This window comes from Salvelinus alpinus, chromosome 34, assembly GCF_045679555.1.
Source record: "Salvelinus alpinus chromosome 34, SLU_Salpinus.1, whole genome shotgun sequence".
NCBI lineage: Eukaryota > Metazoa > Chordata > Actinopteri > Salmoniformes > Salmonidae > Salvelinus > Salvelinus alpinus.
Genome location: NC_092119.1, coordinates 10,860,777 through 10,888,685, shown reverse-complemented (window position 1 = coordinate 10,888,685; position 27,909 = coordinate 10,860,777).

Here is a 27,909-nt window from a genome sequence, read left to right as displayed (position 1 = left end):
GAAAGTGGTGTAAAGAATTGGATATAAGGATGGAAGTACAGAAGCTAGAGGTCCCACATAAATATCGGATAGATTATCAACAAACATATGAATGTTTTAACAGCACAAAAGGACAGAATGAGATGGGGAAGTTTAAAGGTCAATGCGAGATCACATGGCACTTAACTACGGATACCACATGGAATGCAGACACTCCAAGAAGGGCTACTTATCAAGCAGCTGGAAGTTGGGTGGGAAAAGTGGTCATTCATGATAGTTGTCAAAATCAAACTCTAGCACTACCCTTAATTGCACCATATGAAGAACAGACCAAGGTAGTTGCAGATTTCTTCTGGATATGTGGGGGAAAGAGATTAAGGGCAACATTGCCAAAGGGATGGACAGGTCTCTGTGCAAGAGTTAGGTTGATTCAACGGATAACTATAATTGAATGGGATCCTAGTGATGCTAGGCAACAAAATACTAAAAATAGAGTAAAAAGAGAATATGAGTCTGACCCCAAGGTCTATTTGGATGCAATAGGCCAACCTAGAGGTGTTCCTAACGAGTACAAAGCAAGAGATGAGATTAAATCAGGATTTGAATCAATCTTTTTGTGGATAACACCTAATAAGAATTTAGAGTGGATTAATTATATTTACTATAACCAACAGAGATTTATTAACTATACCGACTCGGCTCTAACAGCGTTGGGGGAACAGGTACAGGCTACAAGTAAAATGACTTGGCAAAACAGACAGGCTCTCAATTGGCTATTAGCGGAGAAGGGTGGAGTTTGTGTTATGTTTGGAGATGACTGTTGCACCTTTATCCCCAATAACACTGATGGATCCTTCGCTATCGCTATGGCTAAACTCAAAGGTTTACGAGCAGAGGTTAAGGCTAATGCTGGGTTTGACTCTCATGTTTGGGATTGGTTGGATCTAACATTAGGAAAGTGGGGAGCTGTGTTTGCTAGGATGGCTATTGTGCTGGGTGGGGGGTTATTGGCTCTGGGTCTTGTATTTTGTTGTGTTTTACCCTTGATAAAATCACTTGTGGTCCAGACAACAGTTAAACAGATGTCTGTAAGGAGTGCTGACCCTCCAGTGATAATTAATCCTGTACCTGGGAGCCCAGGCCATTATACCAATAAATATGGAAAACTTTGCAATGCAGTTGGTGGACCTCTGGACTGCCCCTTTGGCAATCCAAACTGTCTCTATGGAGTGATGCCGGGAGGTGGTTCTGCTTGCCATGATTTCAGTAAGGATGGTCTGCCTGTATATGCTGTATTCCCAAATGCAGACGAATGTCTACTGGTACATGTCCACAAAGAGTGTCATTTGCGCCATAAGTGCAAGTGGTGCACAAAATTTAATGTGGAAGGCCATGACCATCACGGAGACCCCGTGTTTTGCGCAAAATGTCAAAGAGGTGATTGTAGAATCTGTCAGGATGAGGACTGTGCTCCTATGTAAGGATTTTAGTATATCTATTTTTGTTTAAGGCCTTGTGTTTCTGTATGTTTGGTTGAATTTTTAGATATGTATATCAATGAATATATATATGGTTTCCTTTAATTAAAGCTAGTTATGCCTTCTAAAAACTAGGTTAATTTCAAAAAAAACATGTTAGGTAACAAAGGGTATTCCGGTTACAAGTGTCTATGGACCATGTCCTTAATCTTCTAAACAAAGGTTGATATCATTGATATCACTTTATTAGAGAGGTGTCTGCGAGGGAGGATCATGTTGAAATGCTTAAATTTAGAATGATGTTGTGTCAATTTTCTTTTGTAACTGCATGTAGGTCTTTGATTTTTTTTCTTATTCATTTATTATTATACTCCTTGTATTATTTTGATTTTCACATAACTGAGATAACCTCAGGCAAGGCTATGTACCTACACGCTCATGCTTCATCAAATATGTAATATTTTATCCTTATATTTTTTATACCAAATTTGATCTATTACTCTTATGACAATTGGAGATGTTTGGTCTAGTTAGTTTTTGTTTTTTTTATGTTTCTGATTAGATCTTTTACTCCTATTTCACATTGGAGATGTTTGGTCTAGTTGGTTTATATGCTTCACTTTGTTTTTATTTTTTGTATTTTCTTGTTTATCATAGGTATTTTCTTTTACTATCCCAAAGTCTTATTTGTATCATTTATGTGGCTACATAGCCCCAGAGGGGGGATTGTAGTAGTAACATAAGGCAACTGGATGCTAATGGTAGAAGAGACATATAGTCTGACAATTTCAATAAGACACATACCAGAGAAATATGCCTAGGACAATTAGACACATGGTCTGCTGACCTGACACTAATGAAAGGGAGAGAACACATGGTCTGCTGACCTGACACTAATGATAAAGAGATTCATAGTCAGCTGCTTCTAAACAGAGGTTTATAAGACAGAATCTGCTGATTCCAATAAAGGCAAACAAAACAAAGAGTACATTGACACATTATGCTGACACACTAAAGATAGAGGGATCCATAGTCAGCTGCTTCTAAAAGGAAGGCCTATAGGGCTGAATCTGCTGATTCCAATAAAGGCAAACAAAACAAAGAGTACATTGACACATTATGCTGACACACTAGGATGGAGGGTCCGGTCACCATTATAAACTAATTGAAAGCAGATATGGGCGTTATTGGGCGTGAACAAGTAGGAAGCTTGAATACTATGTGTGGATAAATAGAGTAGCTGGAGTTCTGAGAAAGGGTGTGTTCCGCGGACATTCCAGATTGTGATACAATTTGTATTAAAAATCTTATTTGAGTTCACAAAGTTCTTGTAAGAGTTATATTTGAAGTGATTTTCTACGACAGTGTCGAGTGCCCATTCCTCTGCTGTATCACTACAGATCTAGGAGTTAGCAGTGCCAGCCAGAGGGAATATTCAGCCTATCATGCCACTCTCAGCAATGAATACATAGAATGTACACACACACACACACACACACACACACACACACACACACACACACACACACACACACACACACACACACACACACACACACACACACACACACACACACACACACACACACACACACACACACACACACACACACACACACACACTCTCAGCTCTGAGAATTAGTCAGAATAAGCCAGGGGATATTTTACTTGCTGATCCCAGAGAGAAGCACTGATGAACATGTTGTTATAATGGACTGAAGACACAGAATATCACAGTGGAATCACTTTCCATTCTACAGCCCTCTCCTATGGGGACACAGAGCATATCAGGAAGTGATTTCCATACTACAGCCCTCTCCTATGGGGACACAGAGCATATCAGGAAGTGATTTCCATACCACAGCCCTCTCCTATGGGGACACAGAGCATATCAGGAAGTGATTTCCATACCACAGCCCTCTCCTATGGGGACACAGAGCATATCAGGAAGTGATTTCCATACCACAGCCCTCTCCTATGGGGACACAGAGCATATCAGGAAGTGATTTCCATACCACAGCCCTTTCCTATGGGGACACAGAGCATATCAGGAAGTGATTTCCATACCACAGCCCTCTCCTATGGGGACACAGAGCATATCAGGAAGTGATTTCCATACCACAGCCCTCTCCTATGGGGACACAGAGCATATCAGGAAGTGATTTCCATACCACAGCCCTTTCCTATGGGAACACATAACATATCAGGAAGTGATTTCCATACCACAGCCCTCTCCTATGTGGACACATAACATATCAGGAAGTGATTTCCTCTCTATAGCTCCCACTGCCGAAAACAAACCATTACTAAGTACAGCATGAACTGTAGGAACGTACAGACCATAGTGGCTTGTTTCCAAACATTCTGACAGAGCTACTTTTCTCATCACACTTTAATGCTTCCTGACTTTTCTTATGCAGACAGTTGGACAAGTTAAAGAGTTTTCTTATAGTTGTATGAAATGTCTTCCTTTCCTTCCTGTCTTTGTGATGTTCCCATAACGATATGAGAGTGATTAGGATCCTCGCTGACGGAGTTATGAATAGAAGTATCATATTCTATTGGTAAATATATATCATAGATATACATTATATGTATAATGCAGAGAGAGAGAGAGAGCGAGAGAGAGAGAGAGAGAGAGAGAGAGAGAGAGAGAGAGAGAGAGAGAGAGAGACAGAGAGAGAGAGACAGAGAGAGAGAGAGAGACAGAGACAGAGAGAGAGACAGAGAGAGAGAGAGAGAGAGAGAGAGAGAGAGACAGAGAGAGAGACAGAGAGAGAGACAGAGAGAGAGAGAACAAGTGAGCTGTCTTCCATTTCTCTCTCTTATCCTTTTTCCCCCTCCTTTCCTCTTCCTTATCTCCATTTTCCTCCACTCTGCTCTTCCCTTCTTCCACAATTAGACATTCAGGTGAAAAGTCAAAGGACGGAGGAGAGAGAGAGAGAGAGAGAGAGAGAGAGAGAGAGAGAGACATGACATTTGTATATAGCCATAACATGACATTTGTATATAGCCATAACATGACATTTGTATATAGCCATAACATGACATTTGTATATAGTCATAACATGACATTTGAAATGTTTCTGTTCCTTTGGGACATTTATGAGTGTAATGTTTACTGTAAAAATGTTATTGTTTATTTGACTTTTTTTGTGTGATCTATTTACTTGCTTTGGCAACGTCAACATATGTTTCCCATGACAATAAAGCCCTGAAATCGAATCTGAGAGAATGAAGAAGAAAAATAAACGGTCCGTCACAGAACAACAACGTTTGTGTGTAACACTTCACATTATTTACCAAGTGTGTGTTCTGAACGAGGAGCTGTCTCCTCTCCTTCCTCCTTCCCTCCTCCCTCCTTCCCTCCTCTCACTCACTCCTCCTTTTATCTCCTCTTTTTTCCACAAGAGTTGCATCAAAGACGATGGGTCTGAAGACTCCCGTGTTTGGAATATCGATTCTCTCTTTCCCTCCATCTCTTTCTGCTTTAAAAAAAATGAAACTATTCTCGTTTCACTCCATCTGTCTCTCTTTTTCTTCTCTCTCTCTCTCTCTGTCTCTCTCTCTCTCAATTCAATTTCAATTCAATTGAAGAGCTTTATTGGCATGGGAAACATATGTTTATATTGCATTGCCAAAGCAAGTGAAAAAGGAAATAAACAAAAGTTAAATAAACAATAAAAATGAACAGTAAACATTACACTCACAAAAGTTCCAAAGGAATAGAGACATTTCAAATGTCATATTATGGTTATATACAGTGTTGTAGTTAAAGTACAAAAGGGAAAATAAATCAACATAAAGTTGAAGTCGGAAGTTTACATACACCTGAGCCAAGTACATTTAAACTCAGTTTTTACAATTCCTGACATTTAATCCTAGTAAAAATTCCCTGTCTTAGGTCAGTTAGGATCACCACTTTATTTTAAGAATGTGAAATGTCAGAATAATAGTAGAGAGAATTATTTATTTCAGTTTTATTTCATCACATTCCCAGTGGGTCAGAAGGTTACATACACTCAATTAGTATTTGGAAGCATTGCCTTTAAACTGTTTAACTTGGGTCAAACGTTTTGTGAACAGAGCCCCAGGACCAGCTTTCTTAGGAGACTCTTCTCCAGGTTCATCTCTCTGTAGGTTAGGGCTTTGTTATGGAAGGTTTGGGAATCGCTTCCTTTCAGGTGGTTGTATTTATTTAATGGCTCTTTCTGGATTTTGATAATTAGCGGGTATCGTCCTAATCCTGCTCTGCATGCATTATTTGGTGTTTTACATTGTACACGGAATATATTTATGCAGAATTCTGCATGCAGAGTCTCAATTTAGTGTTTGTCCCATTTTCTGAATTATTGGTTGGTGAGCAGAACCCAGACCTCACAACCATAAAGGGCAATGGGTTATATAACAGATCCAAGTACTTTTAGCCAGATCCTAATTGGTATGTCAAATTTTATGTTATTTTATTGACTTAGAAGGTCTTTTTTGCCTTGTGTCTCAGATCGTTACCTGTGGCGCTGATGTTTAGGCAGATGTATAGTTTTTTTGTGTGCTCTAGGGCAATGGTTTCTAGATTGAATTTGTATTTGTGGTCCTTGCAACTGGACCTTTTTTGGAACACCATTATTTTGGTCTTACTGAGATTTACTGTCAGGGCCCAGGTCTGACAGAATCTGTGCAGAAGATCTATGTGCTGCTGTAGGCCCTTCTAGGTTGGGGACAGAAGCACCAGATCATCAGCAAACAGTAGACATTTGACTTCATATTCTAGTAGGGTGAGGCCGGGTGCTGCAGACTATTCTACTGCCCTCACCAATTCGTTGATATATATGTTGAAGAGGGTGGGGCTTATGCTGCATCCCTGTCTCACCCCACGGCCCTGTGGAAGGAAATATGTGTTCTTTTCCAAATTGAACCACACACTTGTTGTTTGTGTACATTAATTTTACAATGTCGTATGTTTTTCCCCCAACATCACATTCCATCAATTTGTATAGCAGACCGTTACTTCAAATGGAGTCAAACACTTTTTTAAAAAATCAACAAAGCATGAGAAGACTTTGCCTTTCTTTTGGTTTGTTTGTTTGTCTATTAGGGTGTGCCGGGTGAATACGTGTCATACAGTCATTTTGTAAAAAGCCAATTCGACATTTGCTCAGTACATTGTTTTCACTGAGGAAATGTACGAGTCTGCTGTTAATGATAATGCAGTAGATTTTCCCAATATTGCTTTTGATGCATATCCCACGGTAATTATTTTGGTCAAATTTGTCTCCACTTTGTGAATTTGGGGTGATCGGTCCTTGTTTCCAAATATTGGGGAAGATGCCAGAGCTGAGGATTAAGTTAACGAGTTTAAGTATAGCCAATTAGAATTTGTGGTCTGTATATTTTATCATTTCATTTAGGATACCATCAACACCACAGGCCTTTTTGGGTTGGAGGGTTTGTATTTTGTCCTGTAGTTGTGAAGCAGCTCTGATGCATGGCCCTTCCACCACACGAGGGGATCCTCTTCTGCTGGAATGGTTGGCAGAGACAGGTAGACCTTGATCTCTTCTTTCACTCTGTCTTCTGGGGAGGTCGGAATCTGAGCCTCTTCACCTCTCTGCTGCCTTGTTGAGGTAATGTTTCTCAGCAACCCAGCCAGGCCTTTCCCCTTCGATGCCGCTATGGGGGTGGTGGAGGTGCTGCTGGTGCTTTGTGGTTTATCCCTGACTTGTGCAGCTGCCAGCTTCAAGGCCTCCTGGACACAGCTGTCAGCTTCAAGGCCTCCTGGACACAGCTGTCAGCTTCAAGGCCTCCTGGACACAGCTGTCAGCTTCAATGCCTCCTGGACACAGCTGCCAGCTTCAAGGCCTCCTGGACACAGCTGTCAGCTTCAAGGCCTCCTGGACACAGCTGTCAGCTTCAATGCCTCCTGGACACAGCTGTCAGCTTCAAGGCCTCCTGGACACAGCTGTCAGCTTCAAGGCCTCCTGGACACAGATGTCAGCGTCAAGGCCTCCTGGACACAGCTGTCAGCTTCAATGCCTCCTGGACACAGCTGTCAGCTTCAAGGCCTCCTGGACACAGCTGTCAGCTTCAAGGCCTCCTGGACACAGCTGTCAGCTTCAAGGCCTCCTGGACACAGCTGTCAGCTTCAATGCCTCCTGGACACAGCTGTCAGCTTCAAGGCCTCCTGGACACAGCTGTCAGATTCAAGGCCTCCTGGACACAGCTGTCAGTGTCAACTTTTGCAGCCTCAGGCTCATCTAAAAAGCTCCTTTTGAAGTGGGGGTCAATAAAACAAGCCATGTGCTTGACTCTCTTTGCCTTCTCTGTGTATCTGTTGTTAAGGTCTTCTCTGTGTATCTGTTGTTAAGGTCTTCTCTGTGTATCTGTTGTTAAGGTCTTCTCTTTGTATCTGTTGTTAAGGTCTTCTCTGTGTATCTGTTGTTAAGGTCTTCTCTTTGTATCTGTTGTTAAGGTCTTCTCTGTGTATCTGTTGTTAAGGCCTTCTCTGTGTATCTGTTGTTAAGGTCTTCTCTTTGTATCTGTTGTTAAGGTCTTCTCTGTGTATCTGTTGTTAAGGTCTTCTCTGTGTATCTGTTGTTAAGGTCTTCTCTTTGTATCTGTTGTTAAGGTCTTCTCTTTGTATCTGTTGTTAAGGCCTTCTCTGTGTATCTGTTGTTAAGGTCTTCTCTGTGTATCTGTTGTTAAGGTCTTCTCTGTGTATCTGTTGTTAAGGTCTTCTCTTTGTATCTGTTGTTAAGGTCTTCTCTTTGTATCTGTTGTTAAGGCCTTCTCTGTGTATCTGTTGTTAAGGCCTTCTCTGTGTATCTGTTGTTAAGGTCTTCTCTGTGTATCTGTTGTTAAGGTCTTCTCTGTGTATCTGTTGTTAAGGTCTTCTCTGTGTATCTGTTGTTAAGGTCTTCTCTGTGTATCTGTTGTTAAGGTCTTCTCTGTGTATCTGTTGTTAAGGTCTTCTCTGTGTATCTGTTGTTAAGGTCTTCTCTGTGTATCTGTTGTTAAGGTCTTCTCTGTGTATCTGTTGTTAAGGTCTTCTCTCATTACCCTTTCCATCTCCTTGGTCAGGATGGCTCCGTATCCTTTTCCACCAGAACATCACGGGTGATGTGGTCCAGGACAGGTTAAGGGCTGACAGTGTCACTCGTGTCTCTGAGGAAAGTGCATCTGTAAACTTGCTCAGAGGTTCAAGGAGCTGGCACAGTTGCTCCATGACACTTATGTCGGCACCTTTGGGCATCAGATGCCATGTTCCTCTTTCTCCAGCCAGTGTTGTCATGGATCAGAGCCTTCTGTGGCATGTTGAGGGCAACTTGCTTTTCTCTCAGTTCTCTCCTTCTCTTCCAGCTCCGTGAGAAGCCTTGGACCAGATGACGGCAGGCCTTGACTGCTGTGTCAACTCTCTGAATTTTCAGAGCCTTTGAGATGGTCCGGTTCAAATTATGGCCAAAGCAGCCAAGCCACAGTTCTGGGAAGTTGACCCCCCCCCCCCCCCCCCCTCTTCCAGAATATTCCCAGTTCTTCCTGGAAGAACAGTGTTTCCAGGCAGTTTGATTCCAGTTGCCAGTCTGGGGTGAGGTGATGGATAGTGAAGCTGATGTAGGGTTGACCACCCCAGGGGTCCAGTTGCCAGTCTGGGGTGAGGTGATGGACAGTGAAGCTGATGTAGGGTTGACCACCCCAGGGGTCCAGGGGCCAGTCTGGGGTGAGGTGATGGATAGTGAAGCTGATGTAGGGTTGACCACCCCAGGGGTCCAGGGGCCAGTCTGGGGTGAGGTGATGGATAGTGAAGCTGATGTAGGGTTGACCACCCCAGGGGTCCAGGGGCCAGTCTGGGGTGAGGTGATGGATAGTGAAGCTGATGTAGGGTTGACCACCCCAGGGGTCCAGGGGCCAGTCTGGGGTGAGGTGATGGATAGTGAAGGTGATGTAGGGTTGACCACCCCAGGGGTCCAGGGGCCAGTCTGGGGTGAGGTGATGGATAGTGAAGCTGATGTAGGGTTGACCACCCCGCTTTCACTGGTCCAGGGGTCAGTCTGGGGTGAGGTGATGGATAGTGAAGCTGATGTAGGGTTGACCACCCCAGGGGTCCAGGGGCCAGTCTGGGGTGAGGTAATGGATAGTGAAGCTGATGTAGGGTTGACCACCCCAGGGGTCCAGGGGCCAGTCTGGGGTGAGGTAATGGATAGTGAAGCTGATGTAGGGTTGACCACCCCAGGGGTCCAGTAGCCAGTCTGGGGTGAGGTGATGGATAGTGAAGCTGATGTAGGGTTGACCACCCCAGGGGTCCAGGGGCCAGTCTGGGGTGAGGTGATGGATAGTGAAGCTGATGTAGGGTTGACCACCCCAGGGGTCCAGGGGCCAGTCTGGGGTGAGGTGATGGATAGTGAAGCTGATGTAGGGTTGACCACCCCAGGGGTCCAGGGGCCAGTCTGGGGTGAGGTGATGGATAGTGAAGCTGATGTAGGGTTGACCACCCCAGGGGTCCAGGGGCCAGTCTGGGGTGAGGTGATGGATAGTGAAGCTGATGTAGGGTTGACCACCCCAGGGGTCCAGGGGCCAGTCTGGGGTGAGGTGATGGATAGTGAAGCTGATGTAGGGTTGACCACCCCAGGGGTCCAGGGGCCAGTCTGGGGTGAGGTGATGGATAGTGAAGCTGATGTAGGGTTGACCACCCCAGGGGTCCAGGGGCCAGTCTGGGGTGAGGTGATGGATAGTGAAGCTGATGTAGGGTTGACCACCCCAGGGGTCCAGGGGCCAGTCTGGGGTGAGGTGATGGATAGTGAAGCTGATGTAGGGTTGACCACCCCAGGGGTCCAGGGGCCAGTCTGGGGTGAGGTAATGGATAGTGAAGCTGATGTAGGGTTGACCACCCCAGGGGTCCAGGGGCCAGTCTGGGGTGAGGTAATGGATAGTGAAGCTGATGTAGGGTTGACCACCCCAGGGGTCCAGGGGCCAGTCTGGGGTGAGGTAATGGATAGTGAAGCTGATGTAGGGTTGACCACCCCAGGGGTCCAGTAGCCAGTCTGGGGTGAGGTGATGGATAGTGAAGCTGATGTAGGGTTGACCACCCCAGGGGTCCAGGGGCCAGTCTGGGGTGAGGTGATGGATAGTGAAGCTGATGTAGGGTTGACCACCCCAGGGGTCCAGGGGCCAGTCTGGGGTGAGGTAATGGATAGTGAAGCTGATGTAGGGTTGACCACCCCAGGGGTCCAGGGGCCAGTCTGGGGTGAGGTGATGGATAGTGAAGCTGATGTAGGGTTGACCACCCCAGGGGTCCAGGGGCCAGTCTGGGGTGAGGTGATGGATAGTGAAGCTGATGTAGGGTTGACCACCCCAGGGGTCCAGGGGCCAGTCTGGGGTGAGGTGATGGATAGTGAAGCTGATGTAGGGTTGACCACCCCAGGGGTCCAGGGGCCAGTCTGGGGTGAGGTGATGGATAGTGAAGCTGATGTAGGGTTGACCACCCCAGGGGTCCAGGGGCCAGTCTGGGGTGAGGTGATGGATAGTGAAGCTGATGTAGGGTTGACCACCCCGCTTTCACTGGTCCAGGGGTCAGTCTGGGGTGAGGTGATGGATAGTGAAGCTGATGTAGGGTTGACCACCCCAGGGGTCCAGGGGCCAGTCTGGGGTGAGGTGATGGATAGTGAAGCTGATGTAGGGTTGACCACCCCAGGGGTCCAGGGGCCAGTCTGGGGTGAGGTGATGGATAGTGAAGCTGATGTAGGGTTGACCACCCCAGGGGTCCAGGGGCCAGTCTGGGGTGAGGTGATGGATAGTGAAGCTGATGTAGGGTTGACCACCCCAGGGGTCCAGGGGCCAGTCTGGGGTGATGTGATGGATAGTGAAGCTGATGTAGGGTTGACCACCCCAGGGGTCCAGGGGCCAGTCTGGGGTGAGATGATGGATAGTGAACCTGATGTAGGGTTGACCACCCCAGGGGTCCAGGGGCCAGTCTGGGGTGAGGTGATGGATAGTGAAGCTGATGTAGGGTTGACCACCCCAGGGGTCCAGGGGCCAGTCTGGGGTGAGGTGATGGATAGTGAAGCTGATGTAGGGTTACCCACCCCAGGGGTCCAGGGGCCAGTCTGGGGTGAGGTGATGGATAGTGAAGCTGATGTAGGGTTGACCACCCCAGGGGTCCAGGGGCCAGTCTGGGGTGAGGTGATGGATAGTGAAGCTGATGTAGGGTTGACCACCCCAGGGGTCCAGGGGCCAGTCTGGGGTGAGGTGATGGATAGTGAAGCTGATGTAGGGTTGACCACCCCAGGGGTCCAGGGGCCAGTCTGGGGTGAGGTGATGGATAGTGAAGCTGATGTAGGGTTGACCACCCCAGGGGTCCAGGGGCCAGTCTGGGGTGAGGTGATGGATAGTGAAGCTGATGTAGGGTTGACCACCCCAGGGGTCCAGGGGCCAGTCTGGGGTGAGGTGATGGATAGTGAAGCTGATGTAGGGTTGACCACCCCAGGGGTCCAGGGGCCAGTCTGGGGTGAGGTGATGGATAGTGAAGCTGATGTAGGGTTGACCACCCCAGGGGTCCAGGGGCCAGTCTGGGGTGAGGTGATGGATAGTGAAGCTGATGTAGGGTTGACCACCCCAGGGGTCCAGGGGCCAGTCTGGGGTGAGGTGATGGATAGTGAAGCTGATGTAGGGTTGACCACCCCAGGGGTCCAGGGGCCAGTCTGGGGTGAGGTGATGGATAGTGAAGCTGATGTAGGGTTGACCACCCCAGGGGTCCAGGGGCCAGTCTGGGGTGATGTGATGGATAGTGAAGCTGATGTAGGGTTGACCACCCCAGGGGTCCAGGGGCCAGTCTGGGGTGAGGTGATGGATAGTGAACCTGATGTAGGGTTGACCACCCCAGGGGTCCAGGGGCCAGTCTGGGGTGAGGTGATGGATAGTGAAGCTGATGTAGGGTTGACCACCCCAGGGGTCCAGGGGCCAGTCTGGGGTGAGGTGATGGATAGTGAAGCTGATGTAGGGTTACCCACCCCAGGGGTCCAGGGGCCAGTCTGGGGTGAGGTGATGGATAGTGAAGCTGATGTAGGGTTGACCACCCCAGGGGTCCAGGGGCCAGTCTGGGGTGAGGTGATGGATAGTGAAGCTGATGTAGGGTTGACCACCCCAGGGGTCCAGGGGCCAGTCTGGGGTGAGGTGATGGATAGTGAAGCTGATGTAGGGTTGACCACCCCAGGGGTCCAGGGGCCAGTCTGGGGTGAGGTGATGGATAGTGAAGCTGATGTAGGGTTGACCACCCCAGAGGTCCAGGGGCCAGTCTGGGGTGAGGTGATGGATAGTGAAGCTGATGTAGGGTTGACCACCCCAGGGGTCCAGGGGCCAGTCTGGGGTGAGGTGATGGATAGTGAAGCTGATGTAGGGTTGACCACCCCAGGGGTCCAGGGGCCAGTCTGGGGTGAGGTGATGGATAGTGAAGCTGATGTAGGGTTGACCACCCCAGGGGTCCAGGGGCCAGTCTGGGGTGAGGTGATGGATAGTGAAGCTGATGTAGGGTTGACCACCCCAGGGGTCCAGGGGCCAGTCTGGGGTGAGGTGATGGATAGTGAAGCTGATGTAGGGTTGACCACCCCAGGGGTCCAGGGGCCAGTCTGGGGTGAGGTGATGGATAGTGAAGCTGATGTAGGGTTGACCACCCCAGGGGTCCAGGGGCCAGTCTGGGGTGAGGTGATGGATAGTGAAGCTGATGTAGGGTTGACCACCCCGCTTTCACTGGTCCAGGGGTCAGTCTGGGGTGAGGTGATGGATAGTGAAGCTGATGTAGGGTTGACCACCCCAGGGGTCCAGGGGCCAGTCTGGGGTGAGGTGATGGATAGTGAAGCTGATGTAGGGTTGACCACCCCAGGGGTCCAGGGGCCAGTCTGGGGTGAGGTGATGGATAGTGAAGCTGATGTAGGGTTGACCACCCCAGGGGTCCAGGGGCCAGTCTGGGGTGAGGTGATGGATAGTGAAGCTGATGTAGGGTTGACCACCCCAGGGGTCCAGGGGCCAGTCTGGGGTGAGGTAATGGATAGTGAAGCTGATGTAGGGTTGACCACCCCAGGGGTCCAGGGGCCAGTCTGGGGTGAGGTGATGGATAGTGAAGCTGATGTAGGGTTGACCACCCCAGGGGTCCAGGGGCCAGTCTGGGGTGAGGTGATGGATAGTGAAGCTGATGTAGGGTTGACCACCCCAGGGGTCCAGGGGCCAGTCTGGGGTGAGGTGATGGATAGTGAAGCTGATGTAGGGTTACCCACCCCAGGGGTCCAGGGGCCAGTCTGGGGTGAGGTGATGGATAGTGAAGCTGATGTAGGGTTGACCACCCCAGGGGTCCAGGGGCCAGTCTGGGGTGAGGTGATGGATAGTGAAGCTGATGTAGGGTTGACCACCCCAGGGGTCCAGGGGCCAGTCTGGGGTGAGGTGATGGATAGTGAAGCTGATGTAGGGTTGACCACCCCAGGGGTCCAGGGGCCAGTCTGGGGTGAGGTGATGGATAGTGAAGCTGATGTAGGGTTGACCACCCCAGGGGTCCAGGGGCCAGTCTGGGGTGAGGTGATGGATAGTGAAGCTGATGTAGGGTTGACCACCCCAGGGGTCCAGGGGCCAGTCTGGGGTGAGGTGATGGATAGTGAAGCTGATGTAGGGTTGACCACCCCAGGGGTCCAGGGGCCAGTCTGGGGTGAGGTGATGGATAGTGAAGCTGATGTAGGGTTGACCACCCCAGGGGTCCAGGGGCCAGTCTGGGGTGAGGTGATGGATAGTGAAGCTGATGTAGGGTTGACCACCCCAGGGGTCCAGGGGCCAGTCTGGGGTGAGGTGATGGATAGTGAAGCTGATGTAGGGTTGACCACCCCAGGGGTCCAGGGGCCAGTCTGGGGTGAGGTGATGGATAGTGAAGCTGATGTAGGGTTGACCACCCCAGGGGTCCAGGGGCCAGTCTGGGGTGAGGTGATGGATAGTGAAGCTGATGTAGGGTTGACCACCCCAGGGGTCCAGGGGCCAGTCTGGGGTGAGGTGATGGATAGTGAAGCTGATGTAGGGTTGACCACCCCGCTTTCACTGGTCCAGGGGTCAGTCTGGGGTGAGGTGATGGATAGTGAAGCTGATGTAGGGTTGACCACCCCAGGGGTCCAGGGGCCAGTCTGGGGTGAGGTGATGGATAGTGAAGCTGATGTAGGGTTGACCACCCCAGGGGTCCAGGGGCCAGTCTGGGGTGAGGTGATGGATAGTGAAGCTGATGTAGGGTTGACCACCCCAGGGGTCCAGGGGCCAGTCTGGGGTGAGGTGATGGATAGTGAAGCTGATGTAGGGTTGACCACCCCAGGGGTCCAGGGGCCAGTCTGGGGTGAGGTAATGGATAGTGAAGCTGATGTAGGGTTGACCACCCCAGGGGTCCAGGGGCCAGTCTGGGGTGAGGTGATGGATAGTGAAGCTGATGTAGGGTTGACCACCCCAGGGGTCCAGGGGCCAGTCTGGGGTGAGGTGATGGATAGTGAAGCTGATGTAGGGTTGACCACCCCAGGGGTCCAGGGGCCAGTCTGGGGTGAGGTGATGGATAGTGAAGCTGATGTAGGGTTGACCACCCCAGGGGTCCAGGGGCCAGTCTGGGGTGAGGTGATGGATAGTGAAGCTGATGTAGGGTTGACCACCCCAGGGGTCCAGGGGCCAGTCTGGGGTGAGGTGATGGATAGTGAAGCTGATGTAGGGTTGACCACCCCAGGGGTCCAGGGGCCAGTCTGGGGTGAGGTGATGGATAGTGAAGCTGATGTAGGGTTGACCACCCCAGGGGTCCAGGGGCCAGTCTGGGGTGAGGTGATGGATAGTGAAGCTGATGTAGGGTTGACCACCCCAGGGGTCCAGGGGCCAGTCTGGGGTGAGGTGATGGATAGTGAAGCTGATGTAGGGTTGACCACCCCAGGGGTCCAGGGGCCAGTCTGGGGTGAGGTAATGGATAGTGAAGCTGATGTAGGGTTGACCACCCCAGGGGTCCAGGGGCCAGTCTGGGGTGAGGTAATGGATAGTGAAGCTGATGTAGGGTTGACCACCCCAGGGGTCCAGGGGCCAGTCTGGGGTGAGGTAATGGATAGTGAAGCTGATGTAGGGTTGACCACCCCAGGGGTCCAGGGGCCAGTCTGGGGTGAGGTGATGGATAGTGAAGCTGATGTAGGGTTGACCACCCCAGGGGTCCAGGGGCCAGTCTGGGGTGAGGTAATGGATAGTGAAGCTGATGTAGGGTTGACCACCCCAGGGGTCCAGGGGCCAGTCTGGGGTGAGGTAAAGGATAGTGAACCTGATGTAGGGTTGACCACCCCAGGGGTCCAGGGGCCAGTCTGGGGTGAGGTAAAGGATAGTGAAGCTGATGTAGGGTTGACCACCCTCACTTTCACTGGTCCAGAGGTCAGTAGTTGCAGAAAACCATGTGCCTTGAGCCAAACTTTTTCCAACATCAGCTTTAACCTGGTTGTACAGGTTTGGGATTTCAGTCTTGGAAAATCCTTTTTGTGATGGCACTTTTTAGTGAGGCACGGGAGCCTTCATCAGCCTCAGAAAGCCAGGCCTCTCAACAATATGAAAGGGAATCATGTCCTTTGTAATGTAATATGAAAGGGCTGCAGTGAGGTCTTGAGCATTTTTTGATGTGGAAGCATAAGCAGCCTGCATTTTAAATGCTTGCTGGAGTGTCTGTGTCACCACTGTAGATGAGGATGGACCAGTAGCATCACTGGGTTTGCCTGCTGCACGTCCACTCTGTAAACAAGGGAATAGCAAATGTATTATTATTATTATTATTATTATTATTATTGGTGTTGTTACATTATAATTATTGTTATTATTATTCACGCACGAACGCACGCACGCACGCACGCACGCACGCACGCACGCACGCACGCACGCACGCACACACACACACACACACACACACACACACACACACACACACACACACACACACACACACACACACACACACACACACACACACAGTGTTGCATTTGAGTATATGCAATGACCCCTTGCACAATTTACATAAATACAATTGACTCTGAAGTAGACAGTGATAGTCATTGCAATGAGCCCAACAATTGACATAAATACAGAAGTCTTGTATAGGAGTCTTGTATAGGAGTCTTGTATAGGAGTCTTGTATAGGAGTCTTGTATAGGAGTCTTGTATAGGACTCTTGTATAGGAGTCTTGTATAGGAGTCTTGTATAGGAGGAGTCTATTGTGTTTCTCCTGTTGGAACACTTTTAAAATCAAGTCGATGACTACCGGATTTTAAATGAACAAAATATGTTGGTTGGGTGACTAAACTACATAAGGTGTTATCGTGTGCAATGGGCGAATAGAGTCTGAAGACACACGACTCAAACAGCAGCAGAACAACGGGTAGTGTTTTTACAACAGTAGGTAACACTGAAAGCTTCAGTTTACATTATTGACAAGCTATTAGCAAGTTAGACAGACAAACCATGACATTTTCCCCCATTCCAAAGTCCCCACATCATGCATTGAGCTAAAAGTGAACTTACCTTGCATTCGCTATAAAGTAGCGGGTGTTGCATGTTCTGCAGACAGGGTGACCATCTTCGATTAAGTTTCCCTCAGCACTCTTGTAAAACCCAAAATACGACCACACTTCAGATTTGGTCCTCTTAGAAAGGCTGAAAAATCTCCCGAGCGCCGTCACTGCCTTCCGCCATGTTTTCACACAAAACAAAACCCACGTTGCTGCGTCTGAGTCAGACTGTTGATAACTTTGGTTGATGCTGGACACTATTTACCTTGAGTTTTTCAAACCTGCGGTAAACAAACACGGTTTTAATGATCATTAACATTTGAAACGGTAATACTAACTGTGGGGAATTTGACAGTGAAACCGGTAACCGTTTCATCCCTACATCTCAGTGTGTGTGTGTGTGTGTGTGTGTGTGTGTGTGTGTGTGTGTGTGTGTGTGTGTGTGTGTGTGTGTGTGTGTGTGTGTGTGTGTGTGTGTGTGTGTGTGTGTGTGTGTGTGTGTGTGTGTGTGTGTGTGTGTGTGTCCGCTAACAGCCTTGACCCTGTCATCTATCGAAAACCACACCTAGAACACCATCCTCCTATTGGTTACAGCCACTGAGCTACCAGTTTGCTATTGGTCACACCCACTTAGCTACCAGTCCGCTATTGGTCACACCCACTTAGCTACCAGTCCCCTATTGGTCACTTCCACTTAGCTACCAGTCCGCTATTGGTCACACCCACTTAGCTACCAGTCCCCTATTGGTCACTTCCACTTAGCTACCAGTCCCCTATTGGTCACACCCACTTAGCTACCAGTCCCCTATTGGTCACACCCACTTAGCTACCAGTCCGCTATTGGTCACACCCACTTAGCTACCAGTCCCCTATTGGTCACTCCCACTTAGCTACCAGTCCCCTATTGGTCACACCCACTTAGCTACCAGTCCCCTATTGGTCACACCCACTTAGCTACCAGTCTGCTATTGGTCACTCCCACTTAGCTACCAGTCTGCTATTGGTCACACCCACTTAGCTACCAGTCTGCTATTGGTCACTCCCACTTAGCTACCAGTCTGCTATTGGTCACTCCCACTTAGCTACCAGTCTGCTATTGGTCACTCCCACTTAGCTACCAGTCTGCTATTGGTCACTCCCACTTAGCTACCAGTCCCCTATTGGTCACACCCACTTAGCTACCAGTCCCCTATTGGTCACACCCACTTAGCTACCAGTCTGCTATTGGTCACTCCCACTTAGCTACCAGTCTGCTATTGGTCACACCCACTTAGCTACCAGTCTGCTATTGGTCACTCCCACTTAGCTACCAGTCTGCTATTGGTCACTCCCACTTAGCTACCAGTCTGCTATTGGTCACTCCCACTTAGCTACCAGTCTGCTATTGGTCACTCCCACTTAGCTACCAGTCTGCTATTGGTCACTCCCACTTAGCTACCAGTCTGCTATTGGTCGTTGTTATTGTCCCTAAGCTTGTGTTTGTTATGTCTGCTATCATCATTGATCCTTGTTCCTCCCTCCATTTCTCTTTCTCTCCATCTTTCTCTTGTTCCTGATCCATTTCTCTTTCTCTCCATCTTTCTCTTGTTCCTCCCTCCATTTCTCTTTCTCTCCATCTTTCTCTTGTTCCTCCCTCCATTTCTCTTTCTCTCCATCTTTCTCTTGTTCCTGATCCATTTCTCTTTCTCTCCATCTTTCTCTTGTTCCTCCCTCCATTTCTCTTTCTCTCCATCTTTCTCTTGTTCCTCCCTCCATTTCTCTTTCTCTCCATCTTTCTCTTGTTCCTGATCCATTTCTCTTTCTCTCCATCTTTCTCTTGTTCCTCCCTCCATTTCTCTTTCTCTCCATCTTTCTCTTGTTCCTCCCTCCATTTCTCTTTCTCTCCATCTTTCTCTTGTTCCTCCCTCCATTTCTCTTTCTCTCCATCTTTCTCTTGTTCCTCCCTCCATTTCTCTTTCTCTCCATCTTTCTCTTGTTCCTCCCTCCATTTCTCTTTCTCTCCATCTTTCTCTTGTTCCTCCCTCCATTTCTCTTTCTCTCCATCTTTCTCTTGTTCCTCCCTCCATTTCTCTTTCTCTCCATCTTTCTCTTGTTCCTGATCCATTGTGTGGGTGTAGCGTCTGCTTTTATGACTGAACGGATATGAACCGTAGGTGTGGTGTTCTGTGTCTGTCATCAAGTGTGAATTGACGAGTGGGCTGGGTGTTACAGTATGTTGTTGAGTCTGTGTTACGGGGTCTGTTGTTGGACCTGTTACATCACAAACTATTTTCTTGGCTGTTGTGTCATAGTTAGGCCTGTTACATACATGATCATTATGAAGTCTGTGGGTGTTTGACTTGATAATGCCTCTTTCCTTATCCTGCCCCCTCTCTCTTCCACTTCTCTACCACTACCTCTACCTCTACCTCTCTCTCTATGTCTGTCTCTCTCTCTTCCACTTCTCTTCCTTACCTCCTTCTCTTCCTTACCTCCTTCTCTTCCTTACCTCCCTCTCTATCTCTACCTCTCTACCTCTACCTCTACCTCTACCTCTCTCTCTCTCTCTCTCTCTCTCTCTCTCTCTCTCTCTCAATTCAATTCAATTCAATTCAAGGGGCTTTATTGGCATGGGAAACATGTGTTAACATTGCCAAAGCAAGTGAGGTAGGTAATATACAAAAGTCAAATAAACAATAAAAATGAACAGTAAACATTACACATACAGAAGTTTCAAAACAATAAAGACATTACAAATGTCATATTATATATATGCAGTGTTGTAACAATGTACAAATGGTTAAAGCACACAAGTTAAAATAAATAAACATAAATATGGGTTGTATTTACAGTGGTGTTTGTTCTTCACTGGTTGCCCTTTTCTTGTGGCAACAGGTCACAAATCTTGCTGCTGTGATGGCACACTGTGGAATTTCACCCAGTAGATATGGGAGTTTATCAAAATTGGATTTGTTTTCGAATTCTTTGTGGATCTGTGTAATCTGAGGGAAATATGTCTCTCTAATATGGTCATACATTGGGCAGGAGGTTAGGAAGTGCAGCTCAGTTTCCACCTCATTTTGTGGGCAGTGTGCACATAGCCTGTCTTCTCTTGAGAGCCATGTCTGCCTACGGCAGATCTCTCTCTCTCTCTCTCTCTCTCTCTCTCTCTCTCTCTCTCTCTCTCTTCCTCTCCTCCTTCACTCTCTCTCTCTCAATCTCTCTCTTCCTCTCCTCCTCTCCATCTCTCTCTTCCTCTCTGTCTTCCTCTCTCTCTCTTCCTCTCCTCCTTCCCTCTCTCTCTCTCTCTCTCTCAATCTCTCTCTTCCTCTCTCTCTTACTCTCCTCCTTCTCTCTCGCTCTCCATCTCTCTCTTCCTCTCTCTCTCTTTCTCTCTTTCTGTCATGCTCGCACGCTCTCTCTAGAGTGACCACATTTAAAATACCCAAATGCAGGACAACAGGATGATTCTGCGGGACATTCGAAGGACGGTGTAGCCCAAAGAAACCCCCCTACCCACGCATGTTGCAGTGATCGTGTTTTAGGTGCATCATTCTCTAAGGTTGTACCAACAGATGAAGCCTGTTGTACAGCAGTAATATATCATGACGTCTGCCGATACCCACACATATTGTTTCAAGATCATTTTCTATTTGTAGTACACTCAAACGGCAAGTTAGGCATACCTATAGGCCTTCATCACTGTCAAGCGTGTATTATAATTGTTCACGTTTTTCCAGTGAAATATACAAACTGTGTCTGCATGTCAATCATTTGATCTCCATCAGATTCATGTGAACAGGAATTTAGATTTTGTTGAATGACTGTTTGGTGTTTCAGTTAGAGCAGATGGTGTTAACTATAGAGCTTTCCTGTTTTATGTTTTAATCAAAGCACATTCGGGCCTAGTGGCGTGCGCTGTTCAGTTTTGACCACGTTATATTTTGGAGGGGACTATTCGGCTAACCATCCTAAAATAAGAAATGAGGTGGTGTTTTTGGTGTGACAGTAACGTTATACTATGCTATTATATTTGGTTGTGTTATGTAAAATACTAATAAATAATGATGTGATCTTCCAAGACATTGATTCAGCTTTGATCTGACTTTATTAAACGAGCACCACTGTGAGAAGTGGCAGAGCGACGTAATCGTAGCCTACTCTTTTGCCTCGCGCAAAATTTGGTAATGCAGAAATGAGAGACCACATATTAAAGTTGTATTGTCTCATGCACTGTGAAATGCTTAATAACTCGCAAGCTCTACCCAACAGTGCAGTAATCAATATTAAAATATAATCAAGAAAACACAAGAAACATGAAATAAGAGATGAAGCTATATAATGTGGTATATATATAATATGGTAATTGCCATTACCACATCTATAATGTGCAGGGAGAATTTCAGGTAGATTTGTACATGTAAGGCAGGCATTGGGAGAAAGTGACTAGTAGCAGGATGTGGCTGTTTTATCTGGGAATATGTGATTAGGAAAACATTCTGGTTGGTCTCAGGGAATGTAAACAGGAAGTCTTTTAAAACGGGATTAAGTGAAGTAGGAGCAAATATGTTGAATGAGAAACTAACAAGCCTGGAGAGCCTCACAAGCTTGACAAATTATTTATTTATTTAACCTTTATTTAACCTTTATTTAACTAGGCATGTAAGTTAAGAACACATTTTGATTTACAATGATGGCCTAGCTAAATTAACTTATATTTTTCGGTCTAATACAGCTGTGTACTTTTGTAACTCTTCTTCAGAAGCGTTCCGTAGTTAGACCCACTGATTTATGAAATAACTGATGTCCGACCTCTGTTTTCAACGGAATATACTCGCTTTCACATACGTTGATTCATGGACCGTCTATATCCTGGTTGCATCCGGTTTACACAGCCCAACTCACTTGCACACAGGGAGCAGCGCGAGCAGTGATGATGTCATCAAGTCATCCAAATAACATGGCAGACATTGGATGAATATAAAATGTTACATCTTTCGTTGAGTGATGAATAACTAATAAAAATCTACCAGAGCAACAATTATTTGAATATTTCAATGGATATTTCGTTGGGAATTTTCTAATCTGACTTCTCTATGAGGCCGTCTATGGAAGTTAGACTGCAGTACCGAAGAAAGACTGTAGGAGCAGATGAAACCATGCTTCCAGACAGGAAGCTAGCCACTTGGTTAGGCCAAACTGTCTTCTCCAGGTTTAGCTGGATTTTAGCCCGAAAGGATTTGAGAAATGTGATTGGTTGATGATAGGCCTATGACATTGGCCTACATCTCGTCTTGCGCTGCGCAGAATATCAGGTCTTCAAAAACGACCGGAGAAGTATTTAACATCACCATTGCTACCACATCCTTGTGATGTAGACTGAGTGGACAAAACATTAGCAACACTCTGTCCCTGAATCCAGGTGAAAGCTATGATCCCTTATTGAGCTGGTATTTCCTGTTCTGGGTCATGCCTCTCCTTAATGTCAATATGCCTTGTCCATTGCTGTTCTGGTTAGTGTTTATTGGCTTATTTCATTGTAGAGCCTCTGGCCCTGCTCAGTATACCTTATCCAACCTTTCAGTTCCACCATCCAAACATGCGATGACATCACCTGGTTTCAATGATATTTCTAGAGACAATATCTCTCTCATCATCACTCAATGTGTAACGGATGTGAAATGGCTAGCTAGTTAGCGGGTACGCGCTACTAGCATTTCAATCAGTTACGTCACTTGCTCTGAGACTTAAGTAGGGTTTCCCCTTGCTCTGCAAGGGCCGCGGCTTTTGTGGAGCGATGGGTAACGACGCTTCGTGGGTGACTGTTGTTGATGTGTGCAGAGGGTCCCTGGTTCGCGCCCGTGTCGGGGCGAGGGGACGGTACTAAAGTTATACTGTTACATTGGTGCCGTGACCCGGATCACTGGTTGCTGCGGAAAAGGAGGAGGTTGAAAGGGGGGTGAGTGTAACGGATGTGAAATGGCTAGCTAGTTAGCGGGTACGCGCTACTAGCATTTCAATCAGTTACGTCACTTGCTCTGAGACTTAAGTAGGGTTTCCCCTTGCTCTGCAAGGGCTGCGGCTTTTGTGGAGCGATGGGTAACGACGCTTCGTGGGCGACTGTTGTTGATGTGTGCAGAGGGTCCCTGGTTCGCGCCCGTGTCGGGGCGAGGGGACGGTACTAAAGTTATACTGTTACATTGGTGCCGTGACCCGGATCACTGGTTGCTGCGGAAAAGGAGGAGGTTGAAAGGGGGGTGAGTGTAACGGATGTGAAATGGCTAGCTAGTTAGCGGGTACGCGCTACTAGCATTTCAATCAGTTACGTCACTTGCTCTGAGACTTAAGTAGGGTTTCCCCTTGCTCTGCAAGGGCCGCGGCTTTTGTGGAGCGATGGGTAACGACGCTTCGTGGGCGACTGTTGTTGATGTGTGCAGAGGGTCCCTGGTTCGCGCCCGTGTCGGGGCGAGGGGACGGTACTAAAGTTATACTGTTACAAATGCCTAGGTTTACCTCCACTCTATTCACATCCTACCATACCTTTGTCTGTACATTATTCCTTGAGTCTATTCTATCGCGCCCAGAAACCTGCTCCTTTTACTCTTTGTTCCGGACGTCCTAGACGACCAATTCTCATAGCTTTTAGCCATACCCTTATCCTACTCCTCCTCTGTTCCTCTGGTGATGTAGAGGTGATTCCAGGCCCTGCAGTGACTAGCTCCACTCCTATTCCCCAGGCGCTCTCTTTTGATGACTTCTGTAACCGTAATAGCCTTGGTTTCATGCATGTTAACATTAGAAGCCTCCTCCCTAAGTTTGTTTTATTTACTGCTTTAGCACACTCTGCCAAACCGGATGTCCTAGCCGTGTCTGAATCCTGGCTTAGGAAGACCACCGAAAACTCTGAAACCTCCATCCCTAACTACAACATTTTCAGACAAGATAGAAAGCCAAAGGGGGCGGTGTTGCAATCTACTGCAGAGATAGCTTGTAGAGTTCTGTCCTACTATCCAGGTCTGTACCCAAACAATTTGAACTTCTACTTTTAAAAATCCACCTCTCTAAAAACAAGTCTCTCACCGTTGCCGCCTGCCATAGACCACCCTCTGCCCCCAGCTGTGCTCTGGAGACCATATGTGAACTGATTGCCCCCCATCTATCTTCAGAGCTCGTGCTGCTAGGTGACCTAAACTGGGATATGCTTAACACCCCAGCCATCCTACAATCTAAGCGTGATGCCCTCAATCTCACAGAAATGATCAATGAACCTACCAGGTACCACCCCAAAGCCGTAAACACGGGCACCCTCATAGATATCATCCTAACCAACTTGCCCTCTAAATACACCTCTGCTGTTTTCAACCAAGATCTCAGCGATCACTGCCTCATTGCCTGCGTCCGTAATGGGTCTGCGGTCAAACGACCTCCACTCATTACTGTCAAACGCTCCCTGAAACACTTCAGCGAGCAGGCCTTTCTAATCGACCTGGCCCGGGTATCCTGGAAGGATATTGACCTCATCCCGTCAGTAAAGGATGCCTGGTTATTTTTTTTAAATGCCTTCCTCACCATCTTAAATAAGCATGCCCCATTCAAGAAATGTAGAACCAGGAACAGATATAGACCTTGGTTCTCTCCAGTCCTGACTGCCCTTAACCAACACAAAAACATCCTATGGCGTTCTGCATTAGCATCGAACAGCCCCCGTGATATGCAACTTTTCAGGGAAGTTTGAAACCAATATACACAGGCAATTAGAAAAGCCAAGGCTATCTTTTTCAAGCAGAAATTTGCTTCCTGCAACACAAACTCAAAAAAGTTCTGGGACACTGTAAAGTCCATGGAGAATAAGAACACCTCCTCCCAGCTGCCCACTGCACTGAGGCTAGGAAACACTGTCACCACCGATAAATCCACTATAATTGAGAATTTCAATAAGCATTTTTCTACAGCTGGCCATGCTTTCCACCTGGCTACCCCTACCTCGGTCAACAGCACTGCACGCTCCACAGCAACTCGTCGCCAAACCCACTGGCACCAGGTCATCTACAAGACCCTGCTCGGTAAAGTCCCCCCTTATCTCAGCTCGCTGGTCACCATAGCAGCACCCACCTGTAGCACGCGCTCCAGCAGGTATATCTCTCTGGTCACCCCCAAAGCCAATTCCTCCTTTGGCCGCCTCTCCTTCCAGTTCTCTGCTGCCAATGACTGGAACGAACTACAAAAATCTCAAACTGGAAACACTTATCTCCCTCACTAGCTTTAAGCACCAGCTGTCAGAGCAGCTCACAGATTACTGCACCTGTACATAGCCCATCTATAATTTAGCCCAAACAACTACCTATTCCCCTACTGTATTTATTTATTTATTTTGCTCCTTTGCACCCCATTATTTCTCTTTCTACTTTGCACATTCTTCCACTGCAAATCTACCATTCCAGTGTTTTACTTGCTATATTGTATTTACTTCGCCACCATGGCCTTTTTTTGCCTTTACCTCCCATATCTCACCTCATTTGCTCACATTGTATATAGACTTATTTTTCTACTGTATTATTGACTGTATGTTTGTTTTACTCCATGTGTAACTCTGTGTTGTTGTATGTGTCAAACTGCTTTGCTTTATCTTGGCCAGGTCGCAATTGTAAATGAGAACTTGTTCTCAACTTGCCTACCTGGTTAAATAAAGGTGATATAATATTTTATTTTTTAAGTGTCTCTCTCTCTGGTATTTCCTGTTCTGGGTCATGTAGTGTGGCTCTCTCGCTGGTATTTCCTGTTCTGGGTCATGTAGTGTGTCTCTCTCTCTGGTATTTCCTGTTCTGGGTCATGTGGTGACTCTCTCTCTGGTATTTCATGTTCTGGGTCATGTGGTGTGTGTGATCCACTCAGGCTCTGAAGTGAAGTATGTGAAATGTGATCGGTTGCCTTGGCGACAGCAAGCCTGTCCAGAGAGAGTGTCAGGAAGAAAGCAGCAAGCTACAGGAAGAAAGCAGTTAGCTACAGGAAGAAAGCAGTTAGCTACAGGAAGAAAGCAGTTAGCTACAGGAAGAAAGCAGTTAGCTACAGGAAGAAAGCAGTTAGCTACAGGAAGATAGTAGCAAGAGACAGGAAGAAAGCAGTAAGCTACAGGAAGATCGTAGCAAGAAACAGGAAGAAAGCAGTTAGCTACAGGAAGAAAGCATTTAGCTACAGGAATAAAGCAGCAAGCTACAGGAAGATCGCTCTGGATAAGAGCGTCTGCTAAATGACTTAAATGTAAATGTAAATGAAGATAGTAGCAAGAGACAGGAAGAAAGCAGTTAGCTACAGGAAGAAAGCAGTACGCTACAGGAAGATAGCAGCAAGAGACAGGAAGAAAGCAGTTAGCTACAGGGAGAAAGCAGTAAGCTACAGGAAGATAGCAGCAAGAGACAGTAAGAAAGCAGTTAGCTACAGGAAGAAAGCAGATAGCTACAGGAAGATAGCAGCAAGAGACAGTAAGAAAGCAGTTAGCTACAGGAAGAAAGTAGCAAGAGACAGTAAGAAAGCAGTTAGCTACAGGAAGAAAGCAGTTAGCTACAGGAAGAAAGCAGTTAGCTACAGGAAGATAGCAGCAAGAGACAGGAAGAAAGCAGTAAGCTACAGGAAGATAGTAGCAAGAGACAGTAAGAAAGCAGTTAGCTACAGGAAGAAAGCAGTTAGCTACAGGAAGATAGCAGCAAGAGACAGGAAGAAAGCAGTAAGCTACAGGAAGAAAGCAGTTAGCTACAGGAAGAAAGCAGTTAGCTACAGGAAGAAAGCAGTTAGCTACAGGAAGAAAGCAGTTAGCTACAGGAAGAAAGCAGCTACAGGAAGAAAGCAGTTAGCTACAGGAAGAAAGCAGTTAGCTACAGGGAGAAAGCAGTTAGCTACAGGAGAGATTCCTTTAGAGGAGAGAGCGAGAGAGAGGGACGGGGGGAGAGAGAAAGAGAGAGAGAGTGAGAGAAAAGGGATAGTAACAATGCAAGTATGGAAAGATCCCCGCCCTTCTTTCAGACCCCTTTAATAATTTATCTCTACGAAGTAAAACGCCTCTTTAAGACCCTCTCCAGTTCTATGTGTGTCTGTTGTTGCGTTGCGTGACAGTCGTTGTGGACTCAGAACAAGCCAGGGACCCGAGAGGAAAGGAGAGGAATATCATATTGCAGATTTGAAGGAATAGTGCATCCTAAAATCTGAGTTTATAAATCTATATTGCATATACTGTTGACAGAATTCTGTGAATTCATAGAGCAAGATTTATACAACAGATTAAGCTGAGGTTTTAAACAGTTGGCCAAACTACGGTGGTTCTTCCTTTAAAAGTGTTGAGTTTGTGCCGCCAGCGTTTGTGGTAGATGGTGTCAGATTGTGGTAAATTGCGCCATTCTGGCAACAAATGCTGACACTTAAATAACGTGCCATAGAATTCTGCGTCACCCCGCAAGCTGTGCTGCAGTACGCCACAACTTGTAAAGGAAGAACCACCGTATTAGGAGCAAATCCCTTTTGAGAGAGACAGAGTTACTCATGGATGAAGGGGCCATGCGAAGGGGACCTAGAATAACTTGGACACCAGCAGGGCTTGTCTGGGGAAGCTTGTTAGTGTTACACACATTCTACGCTTGTTAGGGTGGCATGATAGGCTGCTTCTCACACATCACTGTTACCGTTGCATGTTCTCGTCATGCTCCACTTACACACACACAGCATGGAGCTTGATCAACACACACACACACACACACACACACTCACACACAGCATGGAGCTTGATCAACACACACACACACACTCACACACAGCATGGAGCTTGATCAACACACACACACACACAGCACGGAGCTTGATCAACACACACACACTTACACACACACAATCATTCACACACTTACTTTAATGCCTGGCTTCACACACATACTCCTCAGTGTATACAAGCCCCATTCAAATCAGA